Genomic DNA, 19,308 nt, shown 5'->3' on the forward strand with positions numbered 1-19,308 from the left:
AATAAAGAAGCCCTTCAAGGCATCAAGCCCATTACAGGAGATTCCAAGGTTCAGGGTCTCATTATCTGCTACAGTAGTCCCTGTAATATTCCAATTTTACCTGTGAAAAAACCTGGTGGCCAAAGATGGAGATTTTGTTCAGGACCTCTGTGCAACAAATAACATTGTTATCCCTCTGTACTCTCATATTTCCAACTCTCATATGCTACTGACATCTATTGCCACTGAAAGCAAATTGTTCACTGTGATTGACATATGCAGTGCATTTTTAATTACTTCATTTGAAAAAGAAGTCTATATCTTCTTGCTTTCACTTGGGAAGAATGGAAAGCCACCTGGACAGCAATGCCCCAGGGTTACACAGAGAGTCCTTATTTTTCACAAACCTTAAAAGCTTATATGGATGATATAAAGTTTTCTGTAGGCCCTATACTTTTACAACACACAGATGATTTGCTTTTATGCTTCCATTCTCAAACGTCTTCACAGGAAGACAGCACGCACATGTTAAAACTTCTGGCTTCAAAGGGACATAAAGTCTCAAAAGAAAAGTTTGCTAAACCTCAGTTTCAATATTTAGGCAACTTGGTCTCAAAACAAGGACTACATTTGTATCTAGGTAGACTTCAAGGCATCCTGAATTTCCCAAAACTTTAAACTCCAATTATAAGACTTTCTTGGATTAGCTGGCTACTGTTGAAATTGGATTCCAAACCTCTCTCTTAAGGCTTAACCTCTATATGCCTTACTAAGAAAAGACAAACCTAGTCTTATTATTTGGCAACATGGTGAAACAGCATTTGAGAGTCTAAAGAAAAGCATAATAAAGCCCTCTGCCCTTGGACACCCTAATTACAAATTTTCCCTTTCCCTTTTTGTATGTGAGAAGAATGGGAACGCCCTTGGAGTGTTCACCCCAAATCAAGGAGACCATTACCATGTAATGTAATACCATAGGGTATTACAGCCAACAACTAGACCCTGTGGCACAGGGATATCCCCCTTGCCTCAGAGCCATTCCCTCCACTGCCTTTTTAAGTTAAGGCCACTGAAGAAATAGTCATAGGGTCCCTTTTAACCATCCTTAAGCCTCATGCAGTAAATGCCCTGCTGAATTTTCATCACCTTCAACACCTTTCCGCAGGTCACCTCACCTCCTATGAAATCTTCCCATTAACTGCTCCTCGGGTAGCTTTTTCTCATTGCAGTAATCTCAACCCTATTATCCTTCTCCCCTCCTTTGCAGACAAAACCTCTCACAACTGTTTAACATTGACAGATCACCTTTTGACTTCCTGTGACAATTTATAGGAAACCCTTCTAACCAATGCAGATTTTTCATAGTTTACTGATGGTTACTAATTAAAGGGTAAAAATGGTAAATATCATGCCAGGAATTCTGTTGGAACTCCTTTTGAAGTCATTGAGGCAGCACCTTTACCTTTACCTTTACTCAACAGGCTGTTATATGCCCTTACTTAAGTGTGTATTTTAGCTAAGGATAAAACTACAAACATTTATACTGATGACTTTGGGGTAGCTCATAATTTTGGAATGGTATGGAAACAATGATGTCTCCTTATCTCCAATGGGAAGACATTTAAAAATGGCTCCTATCACCCGAATGTCCATTGATGGATGAATGGATAAAGAAGATGTGGTATATATACAATGGAGTATTAATCAGCAATCAAAAAGAATGAAATCTTGCTATTTAAAACTACGCAGATGGAACTAGAGGGTATTATGCTAAGCGAAATTAGTCAGAGAAAGACAAATATCATACGACTTCACTCATATGAGGACTTTAAGATACAAAACAGATGAACATAATGGAAGGGAAGCAAAAAATATATAAAAACAGGGAGGGGGACAAAACATAAGAGACTCTTAAATATAGAGAACAAACAGAGGGCTGCTGGAGGGTTTGTGGGAGGAGGGATGGGCTAAATGGGTAAGGCATTAAGGAATCTATTCCTGAAATCATTGTTGCACTGTATGCTAACTTGGATGTAAATTAATAAATAGTTATTAAAAAATAGCTCCTATGTCAAAAATTTATTAGATACCATACTTTTTGCCAGTAGCTCTAGCTATTAAGATTCTTAGACATTTCAGACTCTTCTAGGTTGCCAAAGGAAACTACCTTGCTGATATTTCCACCAAATATGCAGTTCTCATGGAGACCAATAGTTAGACCTCTGTCATGTTTCAAGGGATAGTCTCCCAAATGACAACTGAGAAAAAGTGATTAGCAATGCCCAAAAATTGGCTCCAGAAGAGAAGAAACACTATTAGAAATCTAATAATTGTTGGTTTGATAAAAAGAACTCTGGTTTGGACCAAATACCTATCTAGCTCTACCAGAAATTCTAAAATTCCCACTACTTACAAATGTATATGCATCAAACCACTGTTCTATTGATAAAATGGTAGTGTTCATGAACCAATATTGGTGGGAAAATATCAACAAGACCACAAAAAGTGCCTACCTTGGTTGTCCCTCTTGTCCAAATTACAATATTGAGAAACGTGTCCATACCATCCTTGGGCATGTTAAATTGCCAAACGAACAATTTAAGTCTTGGCAAATGAGTTTCATACAGCTCCCTCCATATCATGGATAAAATATGTTTTAGTCATGGTTTGTATGTTTTCTTACTGGACTGCAGCTTTCCACTGCAGATAGGCCAATGCCTCTTATGTGGCTAAAATTATGTTAGAAAAGATTATCCCTACTTGGGATACCCCTTTTAAACCTCATAGTGATTGAGGAACTCATTTTATTGGTCAGATGTTTTGACACATCTATGCTATTTGGCTGGTTTTACAACACTTTCATTGCGACCAGCATCCTCAATCCTCAGGGTTAGTTGAATGCACTGGCAACACTATTTATTAAGACTGAATTGGACCAAAAAAATAAAAATAAAAAGACTTTAAAACAAAGAATGTAACAAGAAACAAAGAATGACACTATATAATCATAAAAGGAACAATCCAACAAGAAAATACAATTGCAAATATTTATGCAGCCAACATGGGAGCACCCAAATACATAAAGAAGCTACCAACAAAGGAATTAGTTGATAGTAATACAACAATAGTAGGGCATTTTAACGCCTCACTTATATCAATGGACACATCATCTAGACTGAAAATCAACAAGGAAATAGTGGCTTTGAGTGACATATTGGACAAGATAGATCTAACATATATTCAGAATATCCAATACTAGAAGAGCAGCATACACATTCTTTTCAAGTGTACATGGAACATTCTCTAGAACAGATCACATAATAGGGCACAAAACAATTCTCAACAAATTCAAAAATATCGAAGTCATACCATGCATCTTTTCTGACCACAACACTATGAAATTAGAAATCAATCACAAGTGGGATGCCTGGGTGGCTCAGTCAGTTAAGCATCAGACTCCAGCTCAGATCTTGAGGTTCGTGGGTTCAAGCTCTGTGCCAACACCTCAGAACCTGGAGACTGATTTGGATTCTGTGTCTCACTCTGTCTCTGCTCCTGCCCCCACCTCTCTTTCTCAAAAATAAACAAACATTAGAAAAAACAAAAAAATCAACCACAAGAAAAAATCTGGAAAGAATGAAAATACCTGGAGATTAAATAACATGCTACTAAACAGTGAATAGGTCAACCAAGAAATTAAAGTGGAGATCAAAAAATACATGGATACAAATGAAAATTAAAACACAGTGGTCCAAAATTTGGGGATGCAGCAAAAGCAGTTCTAAGAGGGGAGTTTATAGCAATAACAGGCCTACATCAAATCAAGAAAAATCTCAAATAAAAAACCAAACTTTATACCTAAAGGAGCTAGAAAAAGAACAACAACAACAACAAGAATCCTAAAATCAGCAGGAGAAAGGAAATAATAAAGATCAGAGCAGAAATAAACAAAATAGAAACTAAAAAACCAGAACAGATTAATGAAACCAGGAGTTGGTTTCAAACTCAAATTTTGTTGAAAACACCAACAAAATGGATAAATCTATAGCCAAGACTCAAAAGAAAAAAAAAAAGGACTTGAATAAACAAAATCATCAATGAAAGAGGAGAAATAACAACCAACATCACAGAAACACAATTGTCAAAAATATTATGAAAAACTATATGCCAACAAATTAGACGTCCTAGAAGAAATGGATAAATTCCTAGAAACATGAATTACAAAAATTGAAGTAGGAAAATATAAAACATTTGGATAGACTGATTATCAGCAAGGAGATTGAATCAGTAATCAAAAAACTTCCAACAAACAAAAGTCCAGGACCAGATGGTTTCACAGGTGAATCCTACAAAACACATAAGGAAGACTTAATACCTGTTCTACTCAAACTATTCCCCAAAACAGAAGGAAACTTCAAAATTCATTCTGAGGTCAGCATTACTCTGATACCAAAACCAGATCAAGACACCACAAAAAAGGAAAACTATAGGCCAAAATCTCTGATGAACTTAGATGCAAAAATCCTAACAAAATACTAACAAACAGGGGCACCTGGGTGGCTCAGTTGGTTAAGTGTCTGACTTCAGCTCAGATCATGATCTCATGGTTCTTGTGTTCAAGCTCCGCATCAGGCTCTGCACTGATAGTTCAGAGCCCGCTTTGGATTCTCTCTCTCTCTCTCTCTCTCTCTCTCTCTCTCTCTCTCTCTGCCTCTCCCCTGCACATATTCTCATTCTCTCTCTCTTTTCTCTCTCTCTCTCTCTTTTCTCTCTCTCTCATAAATAAATAAACATTAAAAAAATACTAGCAAACAGAATCCAACAATACATTTAAAAAATCATTCACAACGATAAAGTGGGATTTATTCTCGGACGCAGGGATGGTTTAATATTTGCAAGACAGTAGGGGTGCCTGGTTGGCTCAGTCAGTTGAGCATCTGACTCTTGGTTTTAGCTCAGTTTATGATCTCACAGTTTATGATTTGGAACCCTGCATCAGGCTCCACACTGACAACTCAGAGCCTGCTTGGGACCCTCTCTCTCTCTCTGCCCTCCCCTGCTCTTTGTCTCTCAAAATAAACAAACAAACCTAAAAAATTGAAAAAAATATTTGCAAATCAACATGATACATCACATCAATAAGAGAAAGAATAAAAACCCATATGGTCATCTCAATATGCAGAAAAATCATTTGACAAAGTACACCATCCATTCATTAGAAAAGCCCTTGACAAAGTGGGTTTAGAGGGAACATACCTCAACATAATAACAGTCATCTATGAAAAACCCACAGTGAACATACTTAATGGGGAAAAATTGAGAGCTTTCCTCTGAAGGTCAGGAACAAGACAAGGATGGTCTCACCATTTTTATTCAACATAGTACTGGAAATCCTAGTTACAGCAATTAAACAGGAAATAAAAGTCATCTAAATTGGTAAGGAAGAAGTAAACCTTTCACTATTTGCAGATGACAAGACACTATATATAGAAAAGCCAAAAGATTTTATCAAAAAACTACTAGAATAAATGAATCCCGTAAATTTGTAGAATACAAAAATCAATGTGCAGAAATCTTTTGTGTTTCTATACACTAATAATGAAGCAGCATAAGGAGAAATTAAGAAAAAAAATCTCATTTACAATTGTACCAAAAATAATCTGGTACCTAGGAATAAACCTAACCAAAAATAAAAAGACCTGTGCTCCTAACTATAAAACAGTGATGAAATTAAGATGACACAAAGAAATGTAAAAATATTCCATTTTCATGGATTGGAAGAATAAATATTGTTAAAATATCTATACTACCCAAAGCAATCTACACATTCAATACAATCCTTATCAAAATACCAACAGCATTTTTCACAGAACCAGAGTAAACAATCCTAAAATTTGTATGGAACCAAAAAAGACCCTGCATAGCCAAAGTAATTTTGAAAAAGAAAGGCAAAGCTGGAGATATCATAATTCCAGACTTCATGTTATATTACAAAGCTATAGTAATCAACCAGTATGGTACTGGCATAAAAATAGAAACACAGATCAATGGAACAGGATAGAAAATCCATAAATAAATATACAAATATATATTAATCTTTGACAAAGGAGGCAAGAATATGCAATAGGAAAAAGTCTCTTCAACAAATGGTGTTGGAAAAACTGGACACCTACAAGCAGAAGAATGAAACTGAACCACTTTCTTACACCATACACAAACATAATCTTAAAATGGGTTAAGGACCTAAAATGTGAGACCTGAAACCATAAAAATCCTAGAAGAAAGCACAGGCAGTAATTTCTCTAACACTGGTCAAAACGACATATTTCTAGATATGTCCCCGGAGGCAAGGGAAACAAAAGCAAAAATAAACCACTGGCACTACATCAAAATAAAAAAGCTTCTAGAGAGCAAAGGAAACAATCAACAAAACTAAAAGATAACTTACTGAATGGGACAAGATATTTACAAATGACATATCTATAAAGGGTTAATATTCCAAATATATAAAGAAGTCATGGACATGGACAGAAGACATGAATGGACATTTCTCCAAAGAAGACATCCAGATGGCCCACAGACACATGCAAAGATGCTCAACATCACTCATCATCAGGGAAATGCTGATCAAAACTACAATGAGATATCACTTCACACCTGCCAGAATGGCTATGATAAAAAACAGAGAACAACAAGTGTTGGCAAGGATGTGGAGAAAAAAGAACACTTGTTCCCTGTTAGTGGGATGCAAACTGGTACAGTCACTGGGGAAAACAGTGTTTAGTTTCCTCAAAAAGTTAAAAATAGAACTATCATATGATCCAGTAATTGCACTTCTGGGTATTTACCCAAATAATACAAAACACCAATTTAAAAAGATACATGCACCCCTATTTTATTGCAGCATTATTTACAGTAGACAAATTCTGGAAGTAGCCCAAATGTCCAACAATAGATATATGGATAAAGAAAAGGTGTACGTACACACACACACACACACACACACACACACACACACACTGGAATATTATTCAGCCATAAAAAAGGATGAAAGTTTGCCATTTGCAATAACATGGATGGATCTAGAGATTATAATATTAGGTGAAATACATCAGTCAGAGAAAGACAAATACCATATGATTTCACTCATATGTGGAATTTAAGACACAAAACAAAGGAACCAAGAAAAAAAAGACAAACCAAAAAATAGACTCTCAACCATAGAGAACTGATGGTTACCAGAGGTGGGGGGGGGGGATGGGTGAAATAGGTGAAGGGGATTAAGAATATACTTACCATGATGAGCACAGACTGATGTATGGAATTTTTGAATCATTATATTATACACCTGAAACTAATATAGTACTGTATGTTAACTGTATTGGAATTAAAATTAAAAAAACAAAATTAGCTCAGGAAGAAAAAAGACTAAATTGACAAAATTTGTAGAGACCCTCCAAATCTTTTGGCTAAAAGCACTGATGTTGGTTTTTCTAACTCAAATCTACTCCCTTTGACTTTTATCCTTTGAGATAATCACAGGGCATCCAATGCACTTGGCCTCTGCCACCTTTGACTCACAGCTGATAAAAGGAAATATACTTCAGTATTGTAAAGGCCTAGTTGCTTCTATTAAAAACAATTATGCTTTGGTAGGACAATCTTTTCACCATGCACTCCAGGAAGATGAAGATCTTAAGCATCATACCTTGCAACCTGGAGATTTTGTCTATTGGAAAAGACACTTCTAGAAAAACTCTCTTCAGCCTCAGTGGAAGGGCCCTTATCAGGTACTACTAAACAACCTTTATATTGCCAAAGTCCAGGGAATATACTCGTTTATTCATGTGACTCATCTAAAGAAAGCACCAAACCCTGGCTGGACCTGCAAAACCATCTGGTGACTAAGATTTCCTGGAATTGAAGCAGATGACATTTGATGAGACAGCTTTCTCGAGATGCCTGGACCAGGTCTGTATACATTTCTTTCCTTTTCCTGCTGTTGCTTCTTCCATCCCTTTGTGGAAAGAAAATGCCCTTATCTGCATTTACCAATCTTTTATAAAAGGGGGAAAATCTCTTTTGATTATGGTCTTTTTGAGAACAGCCTCATTATCATCTCATTATGAACTTTTCTGAAGGGTTAGAAGGTTCAGAATTCCTAAAAGTCTTTCTTTCATGTAAACTATTATGTTGTATTCTAATCCAAATTCATGGTTTCCAAATTTATAACTTTACAGACTGTATTACTGGATAATATTTGTTTTCACAATGGCTCTTTTGAGGGGCTCCTGGGTGGCTCAGTTGGTTAAGTGTCTGACTTCAGCTCAGGTCATGATCTCAAGGTTTGTGAGTTTGAGCCCAGCATCAGGGTCTGTGCTGACAGCTCAGACCCTGGAGCCTGCTTCAAATTCTGTGTCTCCCTCTCTCTCTGTTCTTTCCCTGCTCACACGGGGTCGGGGTCAGGGTCTCAGTCTCTCTCTCTCTCTCAAAAATAAAGATCACACTATCTCTCTCTCATCATCAAAAATAAAGTTAAAAAAACCCACAGCTCTTGGAGAGGACAATATTTTTAATACGTCTGAAGCTTTGCTGACTGTTCTTGCAAAAAGTTAATTAACTATTGCTTTGTTTATACCTGCAATGCATCTTCCCAAATGTACCTGGTTATTTCTTTCACTCTTTTGCTTCATAGCCACTTTTAAAAGGGACTTCTAGGAGACATACATGACTCTAGGTTTGTGTCTGTGGGAAGAATTTTTCTTTCCTAAGTTGGAATAAATGCCAATAAATATTTTTAGTTGGTTACTATTAGACCTATGGTCTTGGTTTAGAACCAACATACAGTTTGGAATTATCCTGATACTTTTGATTCTGTCGTTGTTGTTTATCAATCTTTAAGATGTATCCACTAAGGTGATGCTGGCTTAGTGCTTCAAGATGATCTCCAATTCAATTGCTGGGTCACAGGGTAGTTCACTTTTTAACTTTTTGAGGAAACTTCATACTGTTTTCCAAAGTGGCTGCACCAGTCTGCATTTCCTCCAACAGTACAAAAGGGTTCCCCTTTCTCCACATCCTTGCCAACATCTGTTGTTTCCTGAATCACTAAATTCTACTCCTGAAATCAATACTACACCATACATCTAAGTGTATTTGAATCTAAATTTAAAAAAAAAAAAAAGAAAAATAAAAAAATATGGTCTCCAAAGCTTACAACCTTGAGAAGATATAGACTTCAGATGGGAAGTGCCTGAGAGATTCCCCTAACCCTCCTTGTTACTCAAATGTGGCCTTCAGTGGTTTCCAACTGCTATGCCCTTCTTCTCCAATGTCATGACAACCAGGAAAGGTCCTTCTTGACACTGAAGGACAAAACCACTACCTATGAAGAACCTGACTCTTCATCAGTGAGACTTTGGAAGAAAGATCTTGGTTAGAAGGGGGAAATGTAAAAACTAGTAAAGGGAAGCCTTACTAAAATGGAGTTAGGAGGAGCTCTCATGCCTATTGCTTCTTGTCGATTGCAAATTCAATGAGAAGAGGTGGACCTTGCACATGGATATATTTTACTACCCTGGGAAGAGGAAGAAAGAATTCCCTCCTCCTCTGGCGACAGCCCAGCCGATAAGAGTTAGTCATAATTCAGCCAATGAGAAGCCACTAGGCTTCAAACTTCCAGTTTACTGTAATGGAATTTTGCTTCTAACAGCCTTCTCAGCTTTTCCTTTCTTCTATAAAGGGTACACTTCTCCCTTGTTCACCAGACTTATCTATGGTTTTGCAGTAGCTTGCTTGTCCTGGATTGCAATTCTCTGCTATTCCCAAATAAACCCATCTTTTCCTGGTAAAATAACTGTTAGTTTTGTTTTTATTTTTTTATTTTTATTTTTTAAGGCATTATTTTTATTTTTATGTATTTATTTTTTAATATGAAATTTATTGTCAAATTGGTTTCCATGCAACACCCAGTGCTCATCCCAATGGGTGCCCTCCTCAATACTCATCACCCACTCTCCTCTCCCTCCCGTCCCCCATCAACCCTCAGATTTTTCTCAGTTTTTGAGAGTCTCTTATGGTTTGGCTCCCTCCCTCTCGAACTTTTTTTTTTCCCTTCCCCTCCCCCATGGTCTTCTGTTAAGTTTCTCAGGATCCACATAAGAGTGAAAACTTGTTTTTAAAGTTACCATTATTGAATATTTTCCCAGATCACATGAGCCTGAAATTCATTTGGATTAGTGTTTATGTTATTTTTTAGAATTTTAGAAAGCAAATTGACATAAACGCTTAATTCTGTTTAGCCAATTAAATAGAGCTCTTTTCAAATTAATTTTGGCAATACCATCTGAAGGTCAAAAAAACCTTATCTGTAATATACATAATACACATACATATAGATGAACATAGAGATCTGTTCAGCTGTTTTCTCTGTGAAGGGCGTTTTGTGAATGGCCACTAATCTTTCTAATTTCTTTCTGAATTTGGTCTGATGTTCTGAAAGTGGAGATAAAAGGACTTTATAACTGAAAAAACATATGTTTCTGATAAGAGGATATAAATTTCTTTTTGGTGAAGGGTCTAGGATACATCTACAAAGGACATTGTGTAAGAATGCCTGAAGCTGGTAGGGCCCGATTACAAAGTCCTATAAAGTAGGAGTAAAGTGAGGCTTACTGCTAGCTTTGGGAGCTTGTGTTAAATTCATTTCCTAGCTTTCAGCATTTACGTGAGTAACCTGTATTCTTTGAAGCAAGAGACTAGGCCAGAGTGCTTTCTGTAAGTCATGTAGGGAAAGGAAAGTTAAAACAGGCCTATGCGGCCAGATTTTGATAAGGGGAATTAGCTGGATGTGGCCATGAACCTTTGTGTTAAGTCTACTTTCTGTTCTTTCATCTTCTCAAAGGGTGTTCCTAAAGCTAGCTGTTATACTAAGACAATTGAGACAATTGAGACAAATAAGACAATTGAGAACTCCCTACAAAGAATTTGTTTCCTTTCAATCATAACCAACTTAAAGGATTCATTATCTGGCCACTGATGATTAGGATCATCTTAATAGTGACTCAAACCAAAAAGCCTTTCTATGGAAAAACTGGAGCAAATTCATGTCTGTACATTAATAATAAAACAGCAGAAAAAGAAATTAAGAAAAAAGTCCCATTTACAATTTCACCAAAAATAATGAAATACATAGGAATAAACTTAACCAAGGAGGTGAAAGACCTGTACTCAAAACTATAAAGTACTGATGAAGGAAATTGAAGATGACACAAAGAAATGGAACAATATTCCATGCTTATGGATTTGAAGGACAAGTATTGTTAAAATGTCTATACTACCTAAGGCAATATACACATTCAATGTAATTCCTATCAAACTACCAATAGCATTTTTCACAGAGTTAGGAGCAAACAATTCTAAAATTGATATAGAACCACAAAAGACTCAAATAGCTGAAGCAATCTTGATCCAGATTTCAAGTTGTATTGTAAAATGGTAGTAGTCAAAACAGTATGCTATTGGCACAAAAATACACATAGGTCAATGGAACAGAATAGAAAGTTTCGCTTGTAGTTGCCCAGCTTTCAGGGCCTGAATATTTATTTCAGGGCCTGAAATAAATTCACAATTGTATGGTCAAGTAATCTTTGTCAAAAGAGGCAAAAATATGCAATAGGAAAAATTCTCTTCAAAAATGGTGTTAGTAAAGCTGGGCAACTACAAGCGAAAGAATGAAACTGGACCACTAACACCACACACAAACAAACTCAAAATGGAGTAAGGACCTAAATGTGAGACCTGAAACCATAAAAATTCTAGATAAAAATTCTAGGCAGTGATTTCTCTGACATTGGTCATAGCAACAGGTTTCTAGATATGTCCCTTGAGGCAAGGGGCCTAAAAGGAAAAATAAACTACTGGGAGTACATCAAAATAAAAAGGCTTCTGGGCAATAAAGGAGACAATCAACAAAACTAAAAGACAACATACTGAATGTAACAAGATGCTTGCTAATGACATATCTAATAAAGGGTATCCAAAATATGTAAAGAACTAATACAACTCAACACCAAAAAAAAAAAATAATAATAATAAGAATCCAATTAATAATGGGCAGAAAACATGTACAGATATATCTCCAAAGAAGACATCCAGATGGCCAACAGACATGTGAGAAGATGCTCAACATCAGTCATCATCAGGGAAATGCAAATCCAAACTACAATGAGATATCACCTCATACCTGTCAGAATGGCTAAAATTACAAACACAAGAGACAACAAATGTTGGCAAGGATGCAGAGAAAAAGAAACCCTCGTGTACTGTTGGTGGGAATGCAAACTGGTGTAGCTGCTGTGGAAGAGTATGGAAGTTCCTTGAAAAGTTAAAAATAGAACTGCCCTAAGATCCAGTAATCTCACTGCTGAGTATTTACCCAAAGATTATGAAAATACTAATTTGAAGGGACATCTGCATCCCTATTTTACTGCAGCATTCTTTACAGTAGCCAAGATATGGAAGGAGCCCAAGTATCCATCGATAGATGAATGGATAAAGAAGCTGTGGTACACACACACAGTGGATTATTATTCAGCCATAAAAATGATGAAATCTTGCTATTTGCAACATGGATGGGTCTAGGTAGTAAAATGCTATGCGAAATAAGTCAGAGGAAGACTAATATCATATGATTTCACTCATATGTGGAATTTAAGAAACAAAACAAATGAGCAAAGAGGGAGAGAGAAACCAAAAACAGACTCTTAACTATTGAGAACTGATGGTTACCAGAAGGGAAGTGGGTGGGTGAAATGGGCGAAAAAGGTGAAGCAGGTTAAGAGTACACACATCTCTTGATGGGCACTGAATAATATATGGAATTGTTAAATCACTATATTATACACCTGAAACTAATATAACATTGTATACCTACACTGGAATTAAAATTTTAACTAATTAATTAAAAAAGACTGGGGCCACTCTCCAGGTTTAGACCATGGACACAAGAAACGTCCCCAGAGAGGGCACAGATGATACAGCACCCATGATCCAAAAGTTTACTCCCAAAAATAGGCTAAGAAAGCAAAGATCTTCATTCCACAGGCAGTGAGACCAAAACATTGAATTAACAAGTGCTTGACTGTTATTCTCTAAGGAAACTCTAGTTAGCCTTATTGATTTATGAGCTTGTTTTGCAGAAGTTGACTGACCACCAGCAAGACTAGCTGAGACTGGAGCAAACCAGGAAGAATTCTTGCAGCTGCACAAAATGGACCAAGAGTGAGTGAAAATAACCTCACATCTCCCTCATCATTACCCTTACCCCACCATTTAATGAACATGTGTCCCATGAAAGTATAGGATTCCTGAATTTCCATACTCAGAAAGGAGGACACCTCCCTTCCCTTTTTCCCTATATCTGATCAGCACATTCCATCCACACAATATACCTTGTGATAGCCTGACCCCTTATCCTGAAATACATCCAATTGCAATCCTTTGGGGAGGCAGATTTGAGAAAATTTCTCCCATCTCCTTGCTTGGTGCCCTGCAATAAAACCCTTTTTCTCTACCACAAAACCAACATCAGTGTTTGACTTGCTGAGCACTGGGCAATGGGCTCTTGTCTGGTAACAAAATTGGTGATCATGAAGGACTCTCAGTCCTCTCCGGACACCTGCCTGTGGTTTGCCACCTCTTGCTTGCCTGGGATTCTGTGAAGGGGCCTAGTAGCTGCTTAGATATCTAGGGATTCCCCCACAGTGGGATGATGCCAGCCTTCAGCACTTTAGTTTCATTTTTGAGGTGGAAAAACAGGACTTGATTTGGAAAAAGTCTGTTGTTGAATACTTTATGTGTGACAGCACAAGTTTTTCCTCTCTTCTCCTTGATCCTTATTTAGGGGCCTTGATAGACTTCCACAAGGAAGCTTTGACTTCTGAAAGGAAGCCTTGGTTGGGGGAAATCCTGACACTCAAGGAAGAGTTAAGGATCCCACCCAAAGAAGTTCTCGTTTCCTTGTTTGTTGAATTCTTGATCACGCGTATCTAGCTTTGCTATCATTGTATGGACAATATCTTGGTTAGGATAAAGGACGTAAATTAAAACCCAAGCATGGGTAATAGTAATTTGATCCCTTCTTGCAGTCCTTTGGCATGCATACTTAAAAACTGGGCAGGGGCACCTGGGTGGCTCAGTTGGTTAAGCATCCGACTTTGGCTCAGGTTGTGATCAGGTCATGATCCCACGGTTCGTGGGTTTGAGCCCTGCATTGGACTCTGTGCTGACAGCTCAGGGCCTGGAGCCTGCTAAGGATTCTGTGTCTCCTTCTCTCTTTGCCCTTCCCCCACTCATGCTGTGTCTCTCTAAGTATCAAACATAAATAAATATTAAAAAAATATTTTAGAAACTGGGCAACTTGTAGTTATCCCATGAAAAAGTGGTGATATTTTTCTGTAATACTGCTTGGCCACAAGGCTCCATGGACTCAGGAGAAAGGTGGCCTGGAAATGGGTTTTTGAATTATAAAACTATACTCCAGTTAGAATCGTTATGTAAGAGAGAGGATAAGTGAGATGGATGAAATTCTGTATGTACAATCTTTCATGCTGTTGTATGAGAACAAGCTGGTACAGAAGAAATACAAGATTATGGTACAACCAACCCCCAAAGGGCATTGTTTTATCAGAGTCTAATGATCAAGAGGATGACCTCTCAACTAATACAGCTGAATTCACCAAAGACTCCAGTTCCACCTCCATATGGAGATGCAGCAGGGGCTCCAGCTACACAAGCCTCAGAGCCATGGGCTCTTAGGGTCCCAGGCTCATGAGGAGTCAGAACAAAAAGGAATAGTCTCTCCTTCTCATACCCAGCAGGGCGGGGAGCAAAATTTGGCCAGGGAACCATTCAAATTTAGGCAGGGCAATTCCCTTTAAGGCAAGTGTCCACTGGGGAAATAAATAATGGTGACCAACTTGGTGAAATGATTTGGGCACATTCCCTTTTTCTAATTTCAACTTGTTTAGTTGGAAAAATAATATGCCAACACATAAAGATGACCCAAAAAGAATGAAAAACTTGTTCTCCCAATTTTGCCACCCATAACCTCATCTGTGCAAATGTACATAGTTTACTGATCATTCTCCTTATGCCAGAAGAGTGGAGAATGATGTTAAAAGAAGCTGATAAGCTTCATGCTGAGGCTCTAGCCAATCCGATAAGGGCTGCAGTTACCATGGTGGTGCTGGCTGCTGACCCCAACTGAGATGCAAATGATAGGGGAAATTATGCCAGTGTCATAGGTATTCAAAAGAAACTAAGAGGTTGCAAGGGGCCATAGAAATGTCTATGTCACAAGTGGTAGAAATTGCCTTTATGCTCTTTAACAGCAAAGATCAAGAACAGGAGAAAAAGTAACAGTGCAAGATGGAACAAGTGACCTTGCTTGCTACTGCCCTCACGCAGGATAGACAAAGAAAAGGTAACGAAGCCAAGGTAAGAATTCCTGACAATCAGAATCAGAAAGCATGCTTCACAGGAGAGACTTGGAAGTGTGCCTATTGTAAACAAGAAAACCATCGGAAAAGAATTGCCCCTAGATTAAATAAAGGTACTGGGGGAAATGGGAGCAAGATCTCATTACTCTTGAAATATCCCTGCTTACTAAGACTGACCAAGAGTGACAAAGCTCACACTCTATTACAATCCACAGGCTCCATTAACCTTTCTCACAAGGATCCCTGGGCACAAATGAAAGTGAGAAAACGGGATGATTAACACAGGCACCACCTATTCTGTATTAAATACTCACTTAATAAAATTATGCTTTATGAAAGTAATGGGAGTATCAGGAGAGCCTTTGTAAAGACTCTTCTTTCAACCCCTAGGTTGTCAGATTGGAAAAACTTATTTGAAATATAGTTTTTTGTATGTGCCTGAGTGCCCCTCTCCACTATTCAGAAGGGACTTGCTGAATAAGCTCAATGCTCAAGTCACTTTTTTGTCTGGGTGAATAGATATTAAAGTACCAGCAGAGCAGCTTCCGAATTCCAGGCAATATTACAATGAGGAGAGTAACAGCCTATGAATATGTCAGAAGAGATTCTACAAGAGGTAAACCCCAACATTTGGGCATATGGGAGGACCAGATGGGCAAAAATCTTTTTTTTACATTTATTTATTTTTGAGAGAGAGAGACAGAGTGTGAGCAGGGGAGGGGCAGAGAGAGAGGAAGACACAGAATCCAAAGCAGGCTCCAGGCTCCAAGCTGTCAGCACAGAGCCCAACACGGGGCTCGAACCCACAAACTGTGAGATCATGACCTGAGCCAAAGTTGGGTGCTTAACCTACTGAGCCACCCAGAGGCCCCTGGGCAAAAATCTTAACGGCTTTCCAGGTGAGGCTTTGCCCTAAGGCAAAGATTCCAAACCTAAAACAGTGTTCCCTAAGGGAACGTTCTAAATGAGGTTTTTAGCCTCTGGTGATTGCCTTTTGGAATAAGACTAATTCAGCCCTGTCACTCACCTCCTAACACTCCAATCTTGCTGGTTCAGAAGACTGCACAAAAGAATATTGCTTTGTTCAAGACCTCAGAGTGACTAGACAAATAATGGAATATAGCCACTTGGTGGTACCTAATCCTTAAACCTTGCTTATTATCACCTTGTCTGAAGATTTTCACTGGTTCACCATGCTCAAGGATGGGTTTTTCTATGTGCCTCTAAGTCCAAAATCTCAAGATCTATTTGCCTTTGAATGGGAAGATTTGGACACTAAGATTAAGGAGCAATGTTCCTGGATGGTACTCCCCCAAGGATTTAAGAAGGTCCCCACCATTATTGGTAAGGTTCTAGCTAAAGATCTGTGAGAACTTCAGCTCACAGAGGGTGCCTTGCTTTAATATGTGGAAGACATTTTGATAGCTGGTAAGACCAGAGACTAAAGACTATTTCGACTCAGAACTTTCTGGCTGACTGAGGATAAGATGTCCAAGAAAGAGGACGAGTTTCTCAACAAGTAAAATATTTTCTGCTTGAATGGCTTTAGGGGCACAGAAGTTTGCTCCCTGATAGGGAAGAGGCATTAATCAGGGTTGCCATGCTGACTACCTGGAGGCAACTGTGGAGATTTTTAGGTATGGCAGAATTCTGCCGTATCTAGATTCCCAACTTTGGATTCAGAGCTAAGCCTTTCAATGAAGCCCTCAACTGAGGAGACAATAAACTCCATAATTGGACAGGAGAATGTCACCAGCCATTCCAAGTCATTAAAAAAGTTGTTCATGGCACCAGCACTGGGACTTCCAGACATAAGAAAGCCTTTAGACTTGTCCATTCATGAAAGATAGAGGGTGAGTCTTGGAGTGTTAACACAGACTCTTGGTAACATGAGAAGACCAGTTGCCTATAGTGACAGTGGGGTTGGCATATGTATGAGCTGTGGCAGCAACTTGTGATCTTTTCCAGGAAGCAGAAAAATTTACCCTGAGACAACCTACCACAGTACATACTTCCCACTGTGTTCTTCCTTTGCTGGAACAAAAAGGATATTGGCTCATGTCTGGTAGATTGGGCAAATATCAAGCAATATTATTGGACAATCCTAATGTTATTCTAAAATCTGTCTCAACTTTAAATCCAGCCATGTTACTTCCAACCAGTAATGATGAACACATACACACCTGTATTCAAGTAATTGAGCAAGTTTATTCTAGCCCCCCTGATTTGACAGATATACCTCTTAAGGATCCAAACTTGGAAACATTGATCATTTCCAGGATTAACTTTATGGACCACAGTAAGCAGAAGGCTAACCCATCAACAAACCTTGGAAGCCAAAGCCTTTTTGCCAGGTACCTTCATGCAAAAGGATTTAATATCCTCATCCAAGCTTTAGATCTAGGAAAAAAGAACAGATTGATTGTATATAGTGATTCTAAATATGCCTTTTCCACAGTACATGCTCATGGAATATTTGGAAGGAAAGGAGACTTTTCACCTTGGGGAGGGGCAGGGACATCCTAAGGAAATTTTGGATTTACTTGAGGCAGTAATGAACCCAAAGAAGTAGTTATATAGTCCCTTGTCCAAGGTGCCAAAAATCAGAGTGCTTGATTGCACAAGGAAATAATCAGGCAGATCAGGCTGCCAACTTAGCAGTGAGAATTAACACTCTAATGTCTCAAATAACCTTCATTCTGGACATGGATGCAACACACAGTTATCTCAAATATTCCCCCTGAAGTTCTTGACAGAGCTAATGAATAGGGATCTAATTGGAGATCTGCATTTTTTTTTTCAGGGTATTGACTACAAATACACCAAAGAAGGCTGGATTTACAACAAACAAGGAATTGTGCTGAGCCCCAAACACCTTATAGAATAAATAATTCATTTTTTAACATTTATTTATGTATAAAAGAGCGTGAGTTGGTCAGGGGCAGAGAGAGGGAGACACAGAATCCGAAGCAGGTTCCAGGCTCTGAGCTGTCAGCACAGAGCCCAACGCGGGGCTCAAACTCATGAACCGCAAGATCATGACCTGAGCCAAAGTCAGATGCTTTACCGACTGAGCCACCCAGGTGACCCTTTATTGAAGACATTATTAGCCACATTCTTTAGGGTACCCATTATGGAAGCGATGCTAACTTCCATTGGATAGAAAGGTACACTCTAGGATGCAATATACAAAGGATTATTCAGAAATTAATACAAAAATAAAGGATTTATGCAAAACAAACAAACAAACAAACAAAACAAAGACTAGCCCCCATCTGGACTTAGGGAGTTCAAACTCAAGGGAACAGGGCTGGAGAAACTGGCAAATAGACTTTAAGGTGATAACCAAAGACTACCAGTAACTTTAAATACTTAGTATTTATAGATACTTTTTTTTAAATATATGAAATTTATTGTCAAATTGGTTTCCATACAACACCCAGTGCTCATCCCAACAGGTGCCCTCCTCAATGCCCATCACCCACCCTCCCCTATTTATAGATACTTTTACTGGATGAGTAAAAGCTTTTCCTTGCCATTCAAAAAAAAGTCTCAGAAGTAGTTAAAGCCTTATAAAAAGAAATTATTCTAAGGTTTGAGTTGCCTTTTTCCTTCCAGATTGATAACAGAGGAGCCTTTGTGGCCAAAGTTACTCAAGAAGTCTCTGGGCCTCTAGGTATTCACTGGAGATCACATGCTTCTTTGAGATCACAACTGAAAGACTAAAAACAATAAACCATACCTTTGGAAGAAAAAAAAAAAAACATTAGCAGAAATCTCTCAGGAAACTAACCTGACTTGGGAAAAAGCCTTATTGGTGGCTCTGCTT

At 38.2% G+C, this 19,308-nt stretch overlaps 1 long non-coding RNA gene across 3 annotated transcripts in view; it reads left to right on the plus strand.

Annotated features, from left to right (window-relative positions):
* Positions 1-18,388, plus strand: part of LOC102957081 — a 48,102-nt gene extending 29,714 nt beyond the window's left edge. For 2 of the 3 annotated variants that reach the window (XR_006214179.1, XR_006214178.1), the window contains exons 3-6: positions 13,179-13,260; positions 15,372-15,477; positions 15,999-16,095; positions 18,283-18,388. This is a non-coding gene — a long non-coding RNA (uncharacterized LOC102957081). Of the gene's footprint in view, positions 1-13,178; positions 13,261-15,371; positions 15,478-15,998; positions 16,096-17,758; positions 17,832-18,282 lie in introns of those variants that run through there. The other variant, XR_006214180.1, reaches the window with a different exon arrangement.
* The last annotated feature ends 920 nt before the right edge of the window (positions 18,389-19,308 follow it).

The sequence above is a fragment of the Panthera tigris genome, chromosome F3 (assembly GCF_018350195.1).
Source record: "Panthera tigris isolate Pti1 chromosome F3, P.tigris_Pti1_mat1.1, whole genome shotgun sequence".
NCBI lineage: Eukaryota > Metazoa > Chordata > Mammalia > Carnivora > Felidae > Panthera > Panthera tigris.